The sequence below is a fragment of the Mustela nigripes genome, chromosome 3 (genome assembly GCF_022355385.1).
Source record: "Mustela nigripes isolate SB6536 chromosome 3, MUSNIG.SB6536, whole genome shotgun sequence".
NCBI classification, from domain to species: domain Eukaryota; kingdom Metazoa; phylum Chordata; class Mammalia; order Carnivora; family Mustelidae; genus Mustela; species Mustela nigripes.
This window is the reverse complement of record NC_081559.1, coordinates 26,855,994-26,878,682: the sequence shown is the minus strand read 5'-3', so window position 1 is coordinate 26,878,682 and position 22,689 is coordinate 26,855,994.

Below are 22,689 nucleotides of genomic sequence, written 5' to 3'. Positions count from 1 at the left end.
GACATATGATCGTCTTCATTTTCAGATGAGGAAAACCAAAGCTCAGGAAACTTTTCCAAGACCAGGAGCTAAGAAAGCAGTGGATCTAAAATTTAAACCAAGCTAGTAAGACCCTCTAGTCCAAGACTCTCCCAAGAATAATGTGGGAGGATATGCTAGAATGGCAGGGATGAGGGAGAGGGAAAGCCAGAGAGAGGTAAAGGAGATAGAGAAGAAATAAGGAAGAGAAACAGAGAGGGGGGAGAGCAAGAGAGCTAGCAGATGGAAAAGAGAAAGATCTCAGGATGAGGTGGGGAGCAGTGAAGGAAGAAAAAGGACGGGGAAGGCTGGCTGTACGTGGTGGGCAGAGTTTGCTATTCTTCCCAGTCTCACTGAGGCTTTAGCAGATGACCCCCTCTGTCTGCTGACGCATCTGCTTTCACAGTTCAGGATGTTCTTCTCAGTTTCCTGAAACCAGGGGCCCCCCTGCACCCCCCTCCTTGTTCTTCTTTTCCCAGCCTCTCCCAGGTCTCAAGGTTTGAGTGAAGCCTGTGCTCCGGATGCTTCTGGTTTGTGCAGACAATTGCTTAACTGTCATTTAAGAGAATTGATGCAACCAAGCTTTAAACACACATTGGTTACACTGACATCAGAAAAGAGAAAATAGACTTCCTTCCATGAGTGGGAAATTCTTCTTACAACAATTATTCCAAGAAGGAAGCATAGGCAGAAGGGCCTCAGCCACAGGCCCACGGAACCTGACCAGTTCTATAGACTGTCTTCCTCTAGACACTGGCCGGAGTGTTGGGGTAATTCCCAAGAGTCCTTAGGGCTCATCAGCCTTGAGTAAATCTTCCTGTCCAGAAGAAAAAGGAGGCAGAGAGCCCTAAATTATTTGCCCTTTCAGAAGTTTTTGAACAGTCCCAGAGTATTAGTTCCTGCTCCCTGGGCTAACCCTTGGAGGCAGGTGGCACCTGCTCCCCTCTTCCATGGGCTGGGTGATGGCACAAGTATTTTCTTATTGAAAGTGTTGGAATTACTTATGGATTTTCAGTTCTCAATGAACCATGCTCCCCTGTGGCCCATACCCATGGAAGACCGGCCTCAACCCCCTACCCTATTGGGCCACTGCCCATGCTTACCGGCCACCATGGGTCAAATAGACAAAAAATAGGGTCAGACTACACTGCTGTTCCATTTCCAAGGAAATGCTCTTTGTGCATCATCACATGCCCAGTAACTCTGATGACTCAGGTCTCAGGTCAAATGTCACCTTCCCAGGAGGCCCCTCCCAGCAACCTTCCCTAAGGTGACCTTGTTCTTTTTCCCAGGCTCTCTGTGGCATGCTGCCCTGCTTTATTTTCTAAGAGCTTATTTTTTTAACCCAGGCCACTGTATTGACAGACTCCTGGCACTATCAGCTTGTAAGTCTCTACCAGAACCCTGCTCATGGAGCGAAGGAGGGCTCCTAACAGACTTAAGAAGATATTCTTATGCCACACTGAGGAATGACCCAGAGGTCAGCATCAGAGTATGGAGTGCCCCAGAGCCCCTCTTCTCTCTTCCACAGTCCTGTCCCTGCCCCCAAAAGGACCTTCTTCTTCCTCTTTCCCTTTCAGAGTAGAAAGCACCAAGCCCTTAGAGCCATCACTTCCAGTTGTAAACCCCACCACTGCTTTCTGGTTGTGAGCTTTTCCATCACTATGAAACTGCAACTGGAAACATATGGATGGAACAGGACTATTTCAAGGATTAAATGAAAAAACTCTACGGTAAACCTGGCATATATTAAGCATTAATTAATAGTCATTGCCTTGTATTCTTTGTTTCTCTCCTCCCCTCTTTTTCCTTCCTATCATTTCATTCCCTGTCTTTCTTTCCACCTTTACTTTCCACTCATAAAGATTCTGACAGAGTTATCAGTAGGACTTATGCACTTAAATGCACCAACTTAGATAGGCACAAATGCTAGGGAAGTTATCTTTTGGTGGCAGGGGGTGTGTAGAGGAGGGGTGGAGAAAAGTTTAAGACAGACCGTTTTGAGAAATGTCAATGGCAAGACCCAGGAGAAACCCAAAGAGGGGGTTGGAGGGGTAGGAGATGTGCTCTGCAGTAGTATTTGGCGACATGCTCAGACCCGTGTTTTTTGAGACACTAGCTTACTTATCCTGGAGACCACTGTTCTAGCACAGTTGGGCAGGGAGATTTGAAAATATAGATGGCATCAGATGTGAGGTGGAAGAAAGATCTGAAGAAAGAAAGAAGAAATATTGGGAAGAAACAATATTGTTTCCACCCCCCCACTCCCACCCTCCCAGCTCTGCCCTTAAGCCAGCCTTAGAGCCTAGGAAAAGTCCATTCACTTCTGGAGCCTCAACCTACACTCTGAAAATTGAAGTGAGACAGGAAGTTCTCACAGCTGTCTTCTAGATCAGACATGCTATAGCTAAACCAGACCAAAAGGTTTTCTGCAGCCATCCTTGAGAAGGGAGTGAGGGAACACCTTCGTGGCTCAGTCAGTTAAGTGTCTGCCTTTGGCTCAAGTCATGGTCTCAGAATCCTGGGATGGAGTTTCTTGTCAGGCTCCCAGCTCAGCAGGGAGTCTGCTTCTTCTTCTGCCCCTCCCCCCACTCATGATCTCTTTCTTACTGTCTCAAATAAACAAATAAAATCTTTTAAAAAGAATAAAGAAAGGAGTGAGGGCAAAGAGCAGCAGAAGCTTAGAGAAGCACCATTTACTGGACTTTTTGGTTTAGTCTAGTTTGGTTCCTGACAATCTCACTCATGTACAGCATAGATTCTGTTCAGCCTGGCTCTGTTTTCACTACCCAGGGTTGGTGGACTGGGACTAATTGCCACAGTTCTCTGAATTTCCTCCATCCAGCTTTGCTGGGGTCTCACCTGCTCTCCAGTGCAAGCTCTTCTCATGCACTTAAAAGCTGAGCTCTCTCAGAGAGGTGCCTGCAGACAAACTGGCCTCTCTTCTGCTATATTCATCTGAAGCCACGGCAACCCTCTCTGGGCCAAAACCGCTCACTAATTAATACATTTCACAGGGTGAATGGAGCACTGGCACCACCACCAGCCTGGGGCAGCTCCCAAAGCCACGGGCCTTGCTCAGTGCCCAGAAAAAGCCCTGCCTGGAGACAGTCTGTGCCAGCTCCTCACTGCCATGCCAGCACCTCACCCTTCTCATCTGAACCTGGAAACACATCACCAATCAGCACCAACCAGCACCCCCCGATTCCCAGCTGTGTCATTCTCTCCTTCACCTGCTCCCATTTCCACAGAAGCATAGGTCACAGTCCTGAGGCACCTGATCTATTTTTCATTCTCCCCTTCTCTAGGCAGAATGATGGATCGACTCTGGAAAACCCATTAGGGAAGGGCTGGGCTATCCTGCATTTCCGTCAGGCCTGTCCAGGTGACTTTGATTCAAGCCGCTGAGAGCCATTTGGCTGTGGGACCGTCTCTGTGGGACACCATGTTTACTTGGGCTGCTGACCCTGGCCTTAGAGAAAAAGATGAAGGATTAGTGACACTCGGCACCTAAACCCCTTCCCCTCATCCATCCCTGCCGAAGACTTTATGAAGCCTCTTTAAATTATATTACAGTCTTTGAGAAGCACCCACTTCCCTGATGAACTAATCCACTCTACCCTGCACATGAGGTAGGGTTGTCCCTTACTGGTCAGACCAGCCTATAATAGACACAGGTCTCCAAACTTCCCAGTGAGTTCCCAAATTGCTAGGAAGCCAAGAAAGAGGAGACCAGAATGATAGCTCTGTTTGTACAGTGTTGGGCCTCTCCCATAGGGGACATTATCCATAAGGAAGGGCTTTTTGTTTTGACCTCACAGTGGTAGGTGATTATGTTTGCAGGCTGATGAGGTTTCCTATCAACTCTTTAGTGAAGGCTCCAGATTTATAAGGATGGAAGATGAAATTTTCAACTTCTGTAATAAGGATTAGACCATCACGTTCACCAATCCCAGTCTTACATGGCAAAGTAATTACTTGCCCCTCAACATCTCTCTTTTGACACCCTACAACTGCAGTTATCAATGGTCTACTTATTTTCAATGACTCGGCCAAAGCCTTCCCTTTTCCGCGAACCATCTAGCCTCCTATGATTCCTTGCAATGTCTCCTTTATTTTCTACTTCCTTGTGTCATTCTTCAAGTGATTCTTAGCAGAATTATCACTTAACTCGTGTGTTTTAATCTCTTCATCTGCTCTATTGAATGCCCAGCTCTTTTTTTTTTTTTTAAGATTTTATTTATTTATTTGACAGACAGAGATCATAAGCAGGCAGAGAGGCAGGAAGAGGAAGAGGAGGAAGCAAGATCCCTGCTGAGCATAGAGCCCCATATGGGGCTAGATCCTAGGACCCTGGCATCATGACCCAAGCCAAAGGCAGAGGCCTTAACCCATTGAGACACCCAGGTGCCCCTGTCCAGCTCTTTTGGGGAGACACCATGTCTTAGGTATCTTTCCATTCACCAAACTGGCTACACAAAAACTTGGCCACATCCTAAACTATTATTAAATATTTCCTGGCTATGCCAAAACAGAAATATTGGCTTGCTTGGTATGTTTCTTCAGGTAAAATAATAAACTGACTTTCTACTTCAAATGGGATATATTAATCTCAGGGAGCCAAAGGAGGTGTGAAACATTGCTGGGCTAATAACCTGGAGTTAGGAAGATACCCATATGCTAAATGGAAAAGTCTTGACCAAGCTAACCAGGTGCTTCTAGGACCTTCTTTGTGATAGCAACGTCAGCCCCATGGACTGTTGCCTTCCTTTCAGAGTGATGTTATCATGCCAAGGAAATAAATGGTCCTATCTCAACTGACTCATTTTCTAGGAACAACAGATTCATATGACAGCTCTTAGGTCGACCCACATTGTGTGTCCACCCCCCCCAAAATGATTATATCATGTATTTAAATTAAAGAACATTAAAAATTACTATTTTTTGTTTTCTTGGCATCATCCATTGACTGACATCTGATTTTTACTATAATGTTTATAAGTTTAAAAAATTATAACATATAATACAGAAAATGAGAGAGACATTTTAGAATGTATCAAAATATAAATATGGTCACTTAATATCCAATATCCAATATGGTCACCTTTAATATCCAATCTCCTCAGCCTGGACTATAAATAAATGGCCTTTTTATCTCTCAAATATTTTATTTTGTGCTCAAAGTGACCTATTAAATTCTGCCAATTATATTTGAATTTGGATTGCATTTCAGGGCTCTAGTTTCTTTATCAATAGAATACAAAGTTGGCCTAGACATTATCTAAGATCACCTCTAATCCCTCCATGTTTTCAAGCAAGGCTCCTACTTAGCTTTGATAAGCTCCCTTTTACCACTCTTCAGCAAAGCCTGGAAAAGAAAATTCTATATAAGGATATCCTTGGGGACAGGACCCATATTACAAGGGGAAAAACAAAAAGAGATGAGGTGTCATCAAGTCAATTATGTACTAGCAACCATTGGGAAGGTAGAGAAGAGGGATGAAAAGGAGTAAACTTATGTTCTGTGACAGCAGAATTGTGAAATTGGCAAAACTGTCCTAGAGCCCTTCCCACACAACTCTAATTTCCCTAACATCAAGTTCATTTTCTTCCACGCTGGAATAGACCAATGCTTGGGAAAAGATACCTAAGGTGAAGGTAAGAAGAGTAGTAGAGATTGCTGTAGAATGGCTCCCATACTCAGGCTTAGCATTATGGACCTTCAAGCATCTGAATAGCACATGTTGAAGAAAAAGTCCAGGTTGATTATTGCCAAGAGTCAACAGCTAGGAAGAGTCTTCCTAAAGCTGGTCTGTGTCTCTGACTATCCTTATCCTTCAGGAGTAGGTGTCATGTTACATGATATAGTGTACTCTGATAGAATTTCATACCTGTCTTAGACTTGAACTGTAAGCCATAATCTGCTGTGAATTCAAATTTTAGGAAGGTCACTTCCCCTTTATGGGCCTCAGAATTATATCTTGATCTTCAAGATTTCCCAAGTCTTATGCTTTACTTTGCCAGGGACATTATTGCCTGTTTAGCCAGAACCATAGGGTGGAGCAGAAACAGAGACAATGCTGACTGCTATCACCTCACTGCCAATCCCTGTGCCTCTGCTTAGTCAGACAGCCAGTCAGACCTATTTCCTGGCAACTCTTCCTCTTATTTTAAAACTTATTGTAGAAAAGTTAGGGACAAAGTGAGCCCTTCTGTGGTGGTACCATTCACAGAGATCCCTATGACTTGTGGTGACATTTTCCCAGAAGGTCCCTGGAAGCAGGAATTCATCAAGCAATGGATGCTTAAAGGAAGTGGCCATTGTCTCTGCAGATCATTGTGGGGCCAGCTGGCACTTCTGGAAATATTAACAAGAGGGAGTATGCATCACCTGAAATGCACAGCAGATGCAATAAACTAAGTTTTCTCTGTATAGGTTTGGATATTCCAGAAGTGAAGTTTTCTCTCACTCGGTTCCTTGTCATGAAGCACATAAGAAACTTGACACTGGGGAGGGTATGTGCTTTGGTGAGTGCTATGAAGTGTGTAAACCTGGTGATTCACAGACCTGTACCTCTGGGGATAAAAATATATGTTTATAAAAAATAAAAAATTAAAAAAAATACATACATATCTGACACAAAAAAAAAGAAAGAAAGAAACTTGAAGAACTGTGTAAGGAAAGCAGAGGTAACTGAGGAACAAGCTGACCCCTGGACCTGCGTGAATGAGCATAAACCCTGGCTTAGAAGCCAGAGCACACTGTGATTCCAGCCTTGAGCATTTCTGTAGAGAGAATAATAAATGGTCCCTCCATCTTACAAGAGAACAGAAAATGAAGCTATGGCCTGAACCCATAGCAAAACAGAGTTATAATCTTCTGCTTGATGGAGTATTATGACTTAGATTCTAGACTCAAGTGACCAAGGGAACAGATTTCCCAGGAGACAGGTCAACTCGCACTTTTAGAAGTTGAGAGGTATGCTGTTTTGGTTGGGGTCAGACAGTGGAGCAAGATGACTTCTATGCTGCTGTTACCTAAAGGAAACAATTTCTAGCAGGAAATGTTTTGTTGAGTCCTGAAACTCATCAAGACTTACGATGGGAAAAGAGTCCATTTTAAGTTTGCAATAATTGAAAGATATTTAAACCTACAATCTGAAGAAAGTGGATCTTTTCAATACAACTAATGTAAATTCAAGAGACAAAGGGCATGTAGATTGCATTATAGAGGTAGGAAAGAACCGTCTTAAATTATAGCTACCAAAACCACCTTACACCTCATGTCAAAAGAACTGGTTTGTTGTTCTAAGTGTCAGGTTCTCCTGCCAATGCTATGGCCCCCACCTCTATCAAGAGGCCTCCCTTGCACAAATTTAATTTTCACTGATGGCCAAAATGGGAACAACTGTATAAAAAGATCAGGATAAATATATTTTCTTCAGAGTGAGTTAAAACCTGAGGACACCTGGATTAAGCTGGAATATTCAGAACTCTTTCTGCATTCAGATAGCAGAAGCTATCTGTATCTTGTTTATTCCTCTAAGAAGGAAGAAAAGAGAAAGAGGGAGGTCTTCTGAGTTTTGGAGAAGCGGATGATGAGTTCTCTGGGGGAAAGATGTTGTGTCTGTCAGTGCGTCAGTCTTCTGATAGCCCCTTGTCCCTAAAAAAGCCCAACACAACTGTCTTCACTGTGTGAGGACAGTTTTGGTTTTGGGTGGGCCCTGCAGGTCCTAGAGATAAAAGGCATTTAGTGATCTGCTGACCCATATCCCTTATTCCTTTATGTAGAGTTTGAAGCCTGAGATAGTTATCTAATTTCCCTGGGATCACAGAGGCATGTGACAAAAGCAGACCTTAAGCTCAAGTCTCTTGATTCCCAGTCCAGACCACAATATCCAACCACAAATACTTTGCTTAAATATTCCATTATCTTGACTTCTCTTTGGGGGGATTATTCTCTCTAAGTCTTGATTCTCTAGGTGCCTGTGTCTTATGCCCTCTGACCCCATTTCCAAATATGTCCAACTAGACCAGAATGGATACCTGACCCAAGGGTAGTCTATCCATGAACTGGAAAAAGACTTGTGACCTGAATCGAAGTAATATAATAGGTGGACCAATAAGAACTTTCGTATCAGTTATCCATGCTAGGAGCTACAGAAGGAAGGTATTACTGGGCTGAGGACCTAAGCCAAGAAGTCCTATAACATGGGGATAAAGGCCTCCTGTGAGATGAGTTAGCAAAGGAGATGTATAAATAAACAAAAGAAAAATGAAACAATTGGGAAAGACAGCCAGGGAAAAGGATTGGTTTTCTTCCCTCTTCTACATGAGACCCAGTTGTATTTCTGATACCATAATGGTATCTTGGCATCTTTTCTTTTTCCACATCTCTGACTTCCCCTCTAGGCGTGGGGTAGGTCCTCCTTCTGATTGGTAGACTTTGGCCCCAGATGTTATCACTTGCTTTCCCAGCCTATGTAGCTTGTAGGGTGTTGGCATTTTCAGCTTCTATAGCAAGAGATAGGCTTGATTGTATGATATTCTTACCAAAAATAGAAAGGAGGCCATGCAAAGTGTCCTATGTCTATTACAGTGTCCCCAGGTACACTCGGCACGTGGGCACACGATTCCAAAATCCTATACTTGGCCTCTTTCTCTAGCCATTGCTGTATCAATCAGTAACATGAAGGCTTTGAAAACCTTTGTACAGGTACAATTGCCTCAGTCCTATGCTTCATATCTCTCACATCCTACCTTGGCACTGTGTAGTGGATGATGGTGAAACCTGCATCATCCTTGAGCATATACACACTGGAAGTGCAGGAAAGTTAATTCATGCTAGGCCACCTTTGACCAAAGAGGAATGGGAAGTGATAGCTACAGTCTTCTTCACTTACTCCTCTAAATTGGTCCTTCCAAGACACATTGTATAAGATTCTTCAGAATGTCCCAGCAGTACCACACCTCAGTAGCCTGCAGTGGTTGCCAACTCTTTAACACATCTTTGAATTGTTTTCCATCCTCCCACACTTCATTTCCCCTGTCTTATTCTCTCAATACTCCCAAAGGAACTACCTGTAATCAAGTTCTTGTCTCACACTCAGGTTCCAGAGATTCCAGGCAGGTTAACTGAGGAATTTATGTTTTTGACCTTTGATCCTGATTAAGACAATTTTATGTTTCTTGAGAATGGTCACCTGGAGTCAACATGGATCTGATCCAGTACGTGTTGTTGTAATGGTTAATTTCATGTGTTGACTTGACTGGGCCACTGTGTTGGTGCCCAGATATCTGGCCACATCTTCCTAGATGTGTCTGTGAAGATGTTTCCAGATGACATGAGCATTTCAATTGGTGGGTAGGTGAGTGTTACCCAACCAACTGAAGACCCAATCAGAAAAGAGAGGCTGAGTGAGAACAAACTCCTCCTGCCTCCTTTGCCTGGGTCAGTGATCTTTTCCAGCTTCACAATGGTACAAGACTCATCTTGGGTCTTGAAACTGCCAGATTTCACTAGGCTCTCCCGATTCTCAGGCCTTCAACTTGGACAGGAACTAAATCATTGGCTCTCTTGGGTCTCCAGCTTCCCTATGGCAGATCTTGGGTCTTCTTAGCCTCCATTATTGCATGAGCTAATTCTTTACAATAAATTTCTCTCTGTGTATATATAGTATTAGTTAGGGTTCTCCAGAGAAACAGAATCAATAGGAGATTGTGTGTGTGTGTATGTGTGGGTGTGTGTATAATTTTATATATATAATACATTTTAAAAGTTTATATTTTATACATTATATGTATTACATATAAGTATATATTATACATTTATAATGTTATATAAATTATATAGAATATATTTATATATAACATAAATAAAAAGTAAGTATATAATGTACAGTTATATATTTTACATATATATATATATATATATATATAGTCTTCTATAGGTTCTGCATCTCTGGAGAACCCTAACTAATACATTTGCACACAGCTCCAAATGCAAATCATATGCTCTAGAATTAACCAGTTCAGACAGAATCCTAAGGGTCCTAATGTGCCCATAGGCCATGATCTTTTCAGATAATAAACAATACCAAATTGCTCTACTCATTCTCTACCACCAGTTTAATGCATAGCAACAATTGGGCATCAGACAAAGGAAATTAGCTAAAGAGAAGCTAAATGCCCGTTTTCCATTGTCTATTTATCCTGTGCTAGATTTTTATGGATATCAGTAATTGGTTGCCATATTAGTTTCCTCAGGCTGCCCTAAAACATTACTGTAAATCAAAGTGGCTCAAAATAATAGAAATTTATTCTATAATAATTCTGAAAGCTAGAAGTCAAAACTCAAGGTTTCAACAGGACCATGCTCTCTCTGAAGGCTCTAGGGAAGGATCTTTCCTTGCTTCCTCCTAGATGTTGGTATTGCTGGCAATCCTTGGTGTTCCTTGTCTGTGGCATTGTAACTCTGATCTCTGTTTCTGTTTTCAAATGGCTATCTCTCTGTGTGCCTCTGGGTCTAAATACCCCTCTTCTTATAAAGATACCAGTCATTGGATTAGGGCTCAACCTAATCCAGTATGACCTCATTTTAACTTGATTGTTTCTGCAAAAGCCTTATTTCTAAATAAGGTCATGCTCATAGGTTCTGGGTTGACATGAATTTTGGAGGAACATTATTCAACACAGCAGGGATGCTGAGTGGGCTTAAGAAACAACTGGCCATTCTCTGCACCTGGTGAGGTGAGGACAACATTGTGGTAAAAGGAGGAGAGAGGCTCGAGGAAGTGCAAATGGAGCCAGACCCGATTTGGCAATGATGGTGGTCATATTCTAGGCCCAGAGGAGATCTGAGGCTGCCTGAAAGTCAGTCTCATGCTTGGCTGAGGTGGGGCTGCCACAATGGCTGCTCCTTTAGGGAAACATCCCATGTCCACCCAGGATGTAGAGCTTCTGGGATCCTGACTAACATGTCCTGATTTTCCCCCTGAGGGTACTCATTGTGTCAGCTTTCTAGGGGGCAAGATTAACAATGACTTTCTATTTAGAAAGGTTATAAGTAAATATTCCCAAATAAATGAAAAAATAGGTAAACAGGTCACTTTTTAAAGTGAGTCGTGGCTAAGTCCTAACGGATCCTCTGAAGAATGTTGGAGAACCCTTCAGGGGAAGAAGAAGCCTGTCTAAGAGCCAAGCATGACATTTTGAGAAAGGAACTCCTAAGAGCACTGGAAGTGTTCCCTTCACTCATTGTGAAGACTTGGGCAAGAACTTCCACTCTGGAGATCAGTTTGATTGAAACAGGCAAGAATTGAGCCACCCCATGGTCTGTTGTCCAGTATTCTGTGATTTGAAACTATAACCTCTTTGAAGGCAGAGACCACATCTCTTATTTGCCTTTGGATGCCCAGGTCCAAGAATAGTACATGACACTTAGGAAAATAGTAAGTATTTATTCATTGAATGAATGTTGGGCATGAGCTGGTTAGATTGAAGAGAAGCTATTCATTTTCAATCCACAAAGGAAAACTCAAGAAGCATGTTTTCCACAAGGGGAAAGGAATATAAATGGTGGAATTCTGGGCACTTATTGAAGAGACATTTATTAACCACCTACAGTGGAACACACTGTAAACAATGTTGAAAGATAGAACAATGTATAACTTGTAGCCTCTGCTTCAGTTTGTTAACATCAAATGATAGAAATTAGCTAAACACTCTCAGATAGTATAATTACTTGAGTCTAAGATTTTAAAAATTAAGAAAAGAAATTTAAAACTCCTATACATGTGTGTGATATATAAGAGGGGACAGAAAGTTACTCTTGATTAGGAGAGTGAAAGAAGCCTTCATTAAGAGATGCCCTTCAACAGATGAATGGATAAAGAAGATATGGTCCATATATACTATGAAGTATCATCCTCCATCAGAAAGGATGAATACCCAGCTTTTGTACCAACATGGACAGGACTGGAGGAGATTATGCTAAGTGAAATAAGTCAAGCAGAGAGAGTCGATTATCATGTGGTTTTGCTTACTTGTGGAGCATAAGGAATAACATGGAGGACATTAGGAGGTGGAGAGAAGTGAGTTGGGGGGAAATTGGAGGGGGAGATGAACCATGAGAGACTGTGGACTCTGAGAAAAAAACTGAGGGTTTAGGAGGGGAGGGAGGTGTGGGGTTGGGTGAGCCTGGTGGTGGGCATTATGGAGGGCACATATTGCATGGAGCACTGGGTGTGATGCATAAACAATGAATTCTGGAACACTGAAAAGAAATTTTAAAAATAAATAAAAATTTTTTAAAAAAGAAAAAAACAAAAAAGAACCAACACATTATCTTGGGATGCTAATAATCATATGTAATTTGGGACCTTAGAATATCTTGAAATTCATTATCTTGTGGAAACATGCAGACTTAGGAATGACCTTTGAAACATGGTCAGTCCTTAAGTAGGGCTGACTTCTGCACTGCTTCTGCTCAGGGTTCAAGGTAATATTCTCTAGGAAAGGTGAACTCAAATTTTAATTTGAACAACATTGTAATCTTGAAATGTGTAGCATATCCAAAAGTCAGGGCCAAGACCACACATTCCTTTCAGCCTAGGGATCATCAGTTGTGGTGTCAACTTTGCTTCTGAAAGACGATAGTAAAAAATGTTTTGGCATGAACTGCTTCATCCAGTGTCTTCAGTAGCATTCGGAGTATACCGTTGGCCCTCCCTAATCCAATTGCTTGTTTGGCTGTATATTCAGAAACTGATACTTAAAGGGAATTCCCACAGAAAACTTACAAGGACCACCCATTCTCCCTTAAACCCACTGGAGATTGTTTAAGATCTGGAATACTCCCTCAGGAGCCACAGTTGAGTTGGTGTTTAGAAGAGTCTGGATTCTACTTCCTGGACCACAACCAGAATAAAGTCAGTGAAAGTCAGTGGAACCATGAAAATTATATAGAGCCAAACCATTAGCCACCTTGTCTCTACTTCTTATTTATTGGTTCTTTGATACATTTAATAGATAGGGGGCACTTACTATCTCCTGCTATGTAAGAGAAGGACAACCAACCTGGAAAAGGGAATAGACTGCATCAGTAACTGGCCTTTAATATGAACACGTATCATTCTCTCAGTTACAAGAGACAGAAACTCAACTCAAGCTAACTTAAATAAATAAGAACATTCACTGAGTCATATGATTGAAAAGCTCAGGCATGGCTCAATTCAGGTGTCCAACAGAAATCTTTTTACCCAGTCATAAAACTCCAAAGTGAAATTTGAAATGTATAAATCCATATACTTTATCTATTCCTAAGCCAGTTAGTACAGGTAGCAGTGTAAGATGTGCTCATTGGTCAGACACAAATCATGTGACCTCACCGGGCCTTCACATACCCTGAGAATGGGGGAGGGATACATTTTTCAAAGGAAAATAAGGGTGTCATTCCAGGAAAAGTAGGAATGATTGTTGGCTAGCAAGAATAATTGCTGTCCACAGGTGCTGGCGCTCTGCATAGGGCCACTTGGCCAGGAGACCTTGGGGTTTCCATCATTGTTATGACTGAAGCTTCCACTAAATTGCCTACATGACTCTCTGCCATATTTATCATATTTCAAGTTCATGATAAGAAATGCTGGAACCCATGTTCATCAACAAAGTCAGATTTCTAAAGTCCCAGCCTGCCTCTAGGATGACAGGGCAGGGCAAGTTGCAGGAGTGGCTACTACCACCTTAAGGATCCAAAATCCCAGCCCATCCCAACATTTGTGACTTCAAACTCCAGGCCTTTTCTGGGCTTGGTCTCACAGCCCTACTTTTCCAAATAATGCACTGAGCTACTCTCTCACATCTCTTGCATCAGATGCCAAAGTAGCCTGGCTGTTCTCACTCCCTTATTGCAAGCTCTTTCTCTACATATGAGCAGTTTTTTTTCCTTATCCTTCTTGATACATTTGCATGTTTCCACCCAGAGAATGAAGTGGTTTATTGTTGCTTTTCCCCATGCAGTTACTTCAACTGCATTTGGTGTCTTCAAGCATTGGGAAGGGAAAGTCATGTATAATTAGAAAAGCAAATAATGATACAAAGGCCCTATTACTGAGGTTTTCTGGATCATTGTTCCAGTCAGAAAAACAATAGTGTTCCGAGGACGGAAATGAACCCACACGTTGAAGAATGGAGACAAGGAACTGAAATCATGGTATGGGGCAAAGCCAACTCTAACAGGACTTTAGGTCTTGCTCAGATGAAAAAGAAAGGCACTCAAATGAGACAGAAGCCAGGGGTGGCATTTCTGGTGACTCTCAGCAGCCTCTACTTCCCCAACACACTTAAGCTGCTGAATCTACAAAGCTGGTATGCAAGGTTTGTTCTAGAGCCAGGTGCATTCAGAGACAGCAAGACCTCCCCATTCTCACCCACTCCACTGTCAAATCAGTGGTCCTGACCCTTAGAGGATCTCAGGAAAGATTTTGAGGGCTAGTGTGATGGTGTTCTTCAAACATCCTTGAGCCTGCATGAGAAAATTTCCTGGGTTCCTTTGGCATTCTTTGGTCATTTTGATTTATGATAGGAAAAGTCAGTTAATTTTTAAGAGGTAAAGTTCAAAAGGGCCAGATTCATAATTCAATTCTGTAGATAACCAGAGCCAGATTGTCCCCAAAATCTGTCCTCACCCTGGGAAGAACAAAGGTAAGTATACAGTGTAAGCGGTGGTCTGCCACAGATTAGTGACCAACACTGACCTCAAAGATGGATTTCTCTTAAAGGTCATTATGTTCTTAAAGGTTGTTTCTATATGACCTCAGCATTGTGAGTTAAATAGTGGAAAATTTAGCCACATCTCTTGATTGCTCTATCATGGAAGTCCAATTCTAAAGATAGATACAAGGCATTCACTTCAGGAAAATTCCATTTCATTCAGCAAGGACTCTGTCAGCAATGAGAGGTGGCCATACTATGTTAGTTCTAGGGCAGTACAGAAAATGCCTGTGTTCTGACCCATACCCTCCAGCTTCTCCTGATTTGGTTGCTGTGATAAAGCACAATGTTACATGTCCATTGTTGGTGGGGGGGACAGTACATGTTATAAATTTGCAGGAACTCCCATCCCCAGAAATTAAAAATAAGCCAAGCAGATCAAGGTGGCCCAGAACAGCACTTTGACTTTTTCTCCCCTCTTCAACTGGCAAGTCCATTATGCCATGTTATTGGAGAAGTTACCACACACAGAGTCCAGCTTAGGTACCGGGGGTTCACTTATGAAGGAAAAACCATAACCCTACCCAGGGAAAGTATTCCATCCCACGGTAGTTGGGGACAAGGTCGGAAAAACACAGGCAGGTTGGGAAAACATGAAAGGAGACAAATTAGCTTGCATAATTAGAAACACGGTAAGTAAAAGCAGGATGGGTGGCTGGGGCTGTGGGTGGTATGGAGAAGGTGAAGGGGATGAAGGAAAGGAAAGATATGTAAGAAGATTCCTGGAAAAGCTGAAAGCTGAGTTAAATATGTGAGTCCTGTGGAGAATGTGGCTTGGCAAACAAAGGGAAAGAATATTCCGTGGCTGGGGGTTGGGAGAGTAGCTTATGAGGAGGTAGAGAAAGCCATGGTATCACACACACACACACACCCCACCCACCCTCTTTACACATGCATCTTCTCTAGGTGGTCTGGAAGCCAAGAGTGGCTCTTTCCTGTGGTGTCCTTTTTTTCACCCTGCCCCTCATGAGAGGGAAAGGGAACAGAGGCGGGTGGGCGCTTGGAAGCCAAGCCTCCAATTTCATGCTGATGCTTGGCTGGGGAAGGATGTCTTGAAACTTAATTGCCTCTCAGAACAGCACTTGTCTGCTTTTTCCCATGAGATATCCGAGGGTATTGAATGCAACTGGTCACAGGGTCGCCAGGGTGTAATGTCAGTCTTGGCTCTGGGTTTCTGCATTACTCTAACCCTGGCAAGTGACACTGCCTGATCTCAACCAGTAGTCTCATTTCTATGCTAGACTCAGAGACCAATCTTGGGTTTTGGCAGCCATCAACTTTTTGTCTTCTCTTGCTGTCTTGCTACTGGCCTAGCTTGAGTGGGTCTATCTTGTTCCCCAATAATCAGGCTCTTGCTTATTTCTTGACCAAGCCTTTGTCATAAGCTGGAGTCTTCTCCAACGTTACTTCCCTCTTCCATGCCTTATGATTCATCTTCAGTGATTGAGATCTAAGGTTCCTTCCTAGTCTCTCCAAAGAGCCTTCCTTGGAGCCCTGTCTCATTAGCATCTGTGATGCCCTGCCCCTGATGTCTAATTCAGGCTCTGCCCGGTCATTCCTGATACCAGCTTTCTGCCTACTCTTACTGATTGCTTATCCCTTGAACCTCTAGTAATCAAGGTGTCATTCCTGCCTGAAAAGACTCTGAATCTCTGTATGAATAAACCCCTCAGCTAATGGTGCTCCTATCCTCTTGGTCTTGGAGTAACTTCAGATTTTTACATTTATGCCTCTTGATACTGATTCCTGGCCTTACTGCCTAATCAGATCTATTGCATTTCACCAACAAGGAATCTTCCTGGAGTTCTGATCCTAGCTTACTTCATTTTGCCCGTTCCATGGGCCAACATCTGAGATATAACAGAGCCCACTGTAACATTATTTCTTCCACTTCTCAGATGCTCAGTCACTATAGGGTCAAGTTCATCTGATCTTGACACCAGGAATAAAACAAAATGAAACAAAACAACAACAAAACTTTTGCAGCTTCTCTGACTCAGAATCCATTGTTCCTACTTACCAGTATGATCCTTCCCATATCTCCCCCCAAACCTACCAGAATTTAAGTTCTAATTTCATCTGCTTCTCTCATCTTTTTTTTCCCCCATTTTAAGGTGAGTTGAATGGAAAGGGAAAAAGAATGTCTACAGTTTCTAGAATTTCTTAAGAAGAAGCGGGATGAAAACTTCCAGGAGTTTCTTGATCAGACAGGAAGGCTAAGAAATACTCAGGAAGAAAGGTTTAAGACCTCAGTGTCTATGGTTCTATTGCCATGGCAGTCCTACAATTTGTGGAGTTCTTTCCCCTCTAGTATCAGGTGGGCGGTGGGCCCAGTGATTTTCCTTCAGTGAACAGAATTTGGAATCAGTAATGAAATATCACTTTTGAGAGTAGGTTACAAAAAGACTGTGGCTTCTCTCTTGCACTCCCTTGCTTTCTCTTTTGCTTGCTTGTCCTAATGGAAACAAGCTCCCATGTCAGGAGCCGCCTATGGAAAGCTCCACATGGGAAAGAACTGAAGGAAACCTCTAGTTAATATCCAATGAAGAACTGAGACCTACAGCACAATGGTCCATAAGGAACTGAATCCTGCCAACAAGCATGAGAGTGAGCTGCGGATGACCCTTATAATGAAACTAGATCCCTAATTGATACCTTGTTTATAGCCTTATAAGAGGTCTTAAGGAAGAGTACCCAACTGATGTATGTGAATCCTTGAGCCACAGAAAGTGTGATATAATAAATCTTGTTTTAGGGGCACCTGGGTGGCTCAGTGGGTTAAAGCTCAGGTCATGATCCGGGGTCCTGGGATCAAGCCCCATATCAGGCTCTCAGCTCAGCAGGGAGTCTACTCCCCCTCTCTCTCTGTCTCCCTCTCTGCCTACTTGTGATCTCTGTCCGTCAAATAAATAAAATCTTTAAATAAATAAATCTTGTTTTAAGCAGCTAAGTTTGGGGTAGTATATTACACAGTGATATATACATATAATGCAAAATTCAAGAGAATTAAAGACAAAGAAGACAGAACAATTTTGCTACAATTTAGATAATTTCCACCCACCCTAAACCTTCCATTTCCCCATTTAGCTAGACTTGGAGGAAAGCCAAATCTAGCTTACTGACATATTTGTAGTGTGTGCCCTTCTCTGTGCCCAGTCCTGGGACATAAACTATGAAGGATTCAAAAGAAGATGGGGCCCTCAGGGAAGGAAGGAAACAACCATGGCCACAAGCAATAAATAGAAATCTCAGCATCCCCATTGTGTCACTACTTTCGCTGTCCCCAAAACTCATGAAACTCCCTCTTCAACTCCATGAGAAATATATAAGAAGAATGACAGAGAAGAATTTCTCTTACAGGGTAGACTGTTATGGGACAGCCTGAATTCCATTAGGCTCCAGGTTGAAAATAGGCAGGAAGGATCTTATCCCTAAGTATGATTTATTATGTCACCTGTGTTTATTTTTAATTGGTCACTAACATATCAAACCAGGATATTTCACATAAATACCAGCTTTCTGACCTGTCTTGAAATATCAGAGGATCTGGCCCCACTGGGTCATCCCTCTTACACGGGTACCACAGCCTAGCACAAAGTGGGGCTTTCTTCCCCTCTAGTCTGATGTGTGCTTGTCATTTTGCCCCAGTCGTCTCCCAGCCCTCTTCACTAAGTTAAGCTGGCTGGCATTTCAGTTTCCAGATGGTATGCTAATACTCTCTGATTATTTTTAAGCTATAGAGTTCTTCTGTGTCTTCAGAGAATGATAGCCCCAATTCTCTGCCTCTGTATAAATCCCTCAGGTAAAAGCCCAAGAGTTGGTCCACAGTAGGTATTCAGTAAGTGTCCCCCTTTCCCCATTCCATGGACAGAGACAACACAATTTTTTTCAGGCTTTGTGAAATTTTTGCAACTAACAAGTACTTTTCTATACTTGCTCATTGTATTGTTGGGATCTTGGGGGTGACTCCAGCTTTTCCGTCTCCTGTCCCAAGCACTGGGCTCCACTAAGGATACAACAGTGAACAGAAGAAAGCAAGCTTGGCTCTTACAGGGCATATAGTCCCCCAGTAAACTCAAGAAGACAAGTACTGTTTGAGTAAATATAGTGAACTGACTGAGGTGAACTTTCCAGTCCCTTCCAGGCATAGAAGTCTATAATGCATCTCCCTTAAGATATTCCCCTTTCTTTTCTTTCTTCTCCCTCCCTATCCTTGAACCAATATAAGTGGGTCTCCTTGCCCTTTTTAGGAAGCACAACACCATGGATTCTGGATGAATCCAGGGCTCACCAGAGCTTTGGAAGAGAAGAATGAGGTGAAGGAGTGGTCTCATCCCTGCCTCTCTAAAGAGGTATCTCATAACTTATCCCAGAGAAACTGACCACCCAAGCTCTCAGAGGCCATGGAATAAGGAAGAGAAAAAAGAGACATCTAACTTCTCCAAGAAGAAAGCCAGTGTCTGGATTAGCAGGGCCCACTGGTCTCCAAGGATAATTCATGCTGTCCTCATGCACATTGGACTCATGGTCTGGCTCTGACCTCTGAAGGATGGCTCTCAACCAACCGTCTCTAGAGGAAGCAGAAGCTGAAGCCTGGGAGGATCTTGGCCAGAGCCACAGCCATGAACTCAACTGCAACTGCACCTGAGTACACATTTCCAGGGGAGATGTGCTCTCTATGGAGGAACAGGAGCTCTGGCCCATGGGGTCCCTGTGAGATCACCCCAGCTGGTCTAAATTAATGTCTCTCTCTCTCTCTCTCTCTCTCACACACACACACACACACACATTTTTTAAATCTCACAACACAGAATCTCCTTTATTTCTTGATTCTATACTCTAACCCGCTGCTAAATCAACTTCTTAAAAAATAATTTTCTCTTCTGCTTACCTAAAACCTTTCCGTGCTGAATTTGCTGAGCAGCCAGCACATTTGTAAAAGCACATAGGCAAGCTAAACTCACTTCCGAAGCCAGCTTCACACCTAAGCATAAATAAGGGGTCTGGTCTTAGAAAATGAACCGCTTTCCTGACAAAAAAATTGCTTCTTGTTACCAAGGAAGAATGTGCCTCCTCTCCCACTCTTCTCTTTCTCTTCTCCCATGCCCTGCACTTTTCTTCTTTCTTTCTCCTGAATTTCAACTTCCAGCAAAGTCTATTCCAAAGCCCAAATAAGTAGAGGAGGTTTCATGTTGTCTCAGCCAAATAATCCCAGCTCACCCAAGCATTTAGTGTTCATGAAAAATGTTTGCACATTAGGTTTGCTGCCTGCTGGACTGATATCTCTCTCGCGTGTACTCTCTCTCTCTCTGTCTCCTTCTCCCACTTTCTTTCTCTCCTTACAAGCCAAGGACTGGAGATAGAAGAGAATGTTTGAAATATATTCAAATCACAGAAAGAAAAATAGTAGTTTAAAGAGAACTAGGAGAAAACAAGAGACCTGGTCATCCCTTTTTCTTTTTTTCTTCTCAACTTCTGTCAAGACAGATCTCCAAAGGCAAAGGAAACAAAAGTGAAAATGAACTTTTAGTACTTCATCAAAATAAAAAGCTTCTGCACAGCAAAGGAAACAGTCAACAAAACAAAGAGACAACCCACAGAATGGGAGAAGATATTCACAAATGACACTACAAGCAAAAGGCTGATATCCAAGATCTATAAAGAACTCCTCAAACTCAACACACACAAAACAGATAATCACATCAAAAAATGGGCAGAAGACATGAAGAGACACTTCTTCAAAGAGGACATACAACTGGCTAACAGACACATGAAAAAATGTTCATCATCATTAGCCATAAGGGGATTAAAATCAAAACCACATTGGGATACCACCTTACACCAGTTAGAATGACCAAAATCAACAAGACAGTAAACAGCAAGTGTTGGAGAGGATGTGGAGAAAGGGGAACCCTCTTCTACTGTTGGTGGGAATGCAAGTTGGCGCAGCCACTTTGGAAAACAATGTGGAGATTCCTTAAGAAGTTAAAAATAGAGCTACCCTATGACGTTGCAATTGCACTGCTGGGTATTTACCCCAAAGATACAGATGTAGTGAGAAGAAGGGCCATCTGTACCCCAATGTTCATAGCACCAATGGCCACAGTCACCAAACTGTGGAAAGAGCCAGGATGCCCCTCAAGAGATGAATGGATAAAGAATATATGGCCCATATATAGAGTGGAGAATTATGCCCCCATCAGAAAGGATGAATACCCAACTTTTATATCAACATGGACAGGACTGGAGGAGATTATGCTGAGTAAAATATGTCAAGCAGAGAAAGCTGATTATCATATGGTTTCACTTACTTGTGGAGCATAAAGAATAACATGGAGGACATTGGAAGAAAAAGGAGAAGTGAGTTGAAGGAAGTCAGAGGCAGAGATGAAACATGAGAGACTGTGGACTCTGAGAAACAAACTGAGGATTTTGGAAGGGAGCTGGTGGGGATTTGGGTAGGCCTCGTGGTGGGTATTAAGAAGGGCATGTATTGCATGGAGCACTGGGTGTGGTGCATAAACAATGACTCTTAGAACACTGAAAAAATAAAATAAATTTTTTTTAAAAAGTATTTACTCTTAAAAGTCCTTTACTTTTTAAAGACCTTGTGGTACTTTGTCTCATCCAACTTTGGTGTGAGAAAACAAAAACACCTGTACTCAACCATGTTGCTTTATCCTAATGAGTTATTTTTTATGTCACTTCTAACAATGCAGAAATGAAAGACAATCTGTTTTATTTCTAAAGGCAAATTTTTCTATGTCAGCCAATATCCAAATAAAAATAATGAAAACCATACTTGAGTATCTAAAACCAAGAATTGAGTATAGGGAATTAGTTACCCAGGTGATGGAAGAGCAGAGAAGTCAGATAAGACACAACAGGTCAAATTTGAAGGTAGCAACAACAGGATACAACCACTACCCCTAGGCTGCAGGGACAGAGGGGGAAATGGAGTTATCAGAATCCAGGGTCTGGGGCCACCAGACAGAAGCTGGAACCAAAGTCCATTTGTCTGGTAGGATTTGGAGTCAAGAAAGACAAGTAGCTTCTACTGGAAAAACCACCTAAGAATAGGAAGGTGAAGTAGAAAAAATACTGTCTCTGTCTTCCTCTCTCCCTCCCATCTGCATCCAGTACCTCCCATTGGCAAAATCCAGCTGGAATCCAGCTGGTCCAGGAGGCTGGAAAACACAACCTAAAAATGGCTAGCTCCCTGAGGCTCCCAGCAGAGCAGAGAAACATGAAAGATGCTGTTGAAGAACAAGCCCAAGACTCATACTTGATCTTTCCATTCTTCCCTCCACGGTGCCCCCACTACAAACATCCTCACCCAACCACTGAACAAACAGGTTGCAAATTCCAGAGGCGCTGGAAACTGGGACTGTGAGGAAAGGTGCCATGTAAGTAAAGCTCAAGTTCACAGCCAAATTCAGCTCTTCTAAGTTCTGATTCTGGGCACCTTTTCCTCTAATTATTAGGGCTACCACCCTGTCTGGTTTTTGTGTCCAATTCTAGGAGTATGGAGTGCAATGAGTCCCAGGCAGAGCATAGGAAATGACTCCACACTCACATCAGGGAGCTTTTCAATGGAACCTAGGCTAGAAGTGTGCTCTCACATGGCGGTAGATGGTTCTTAGTCTCATTCTCTACCAAAAGCAGTCATGTGGAGGTTCTGGGGTCAAAGAAGATATATTGGGGGATCTTTCTGGATATCCTCTGAAGGTTCTTTTTGAGCTTTCTCAGCAATCAGTTCTTCCTGGACATGGGCCCACCCCATACCCAACCCCAGCCCCAAGGCTGGAACAAAGCCTCTAGAAACAAAAGTATCAGAAAATGGCTCCATTTGAATGTCTCATAGAAGAGCTATGAATTTGTTCTTAAATAATCTACTCTGAG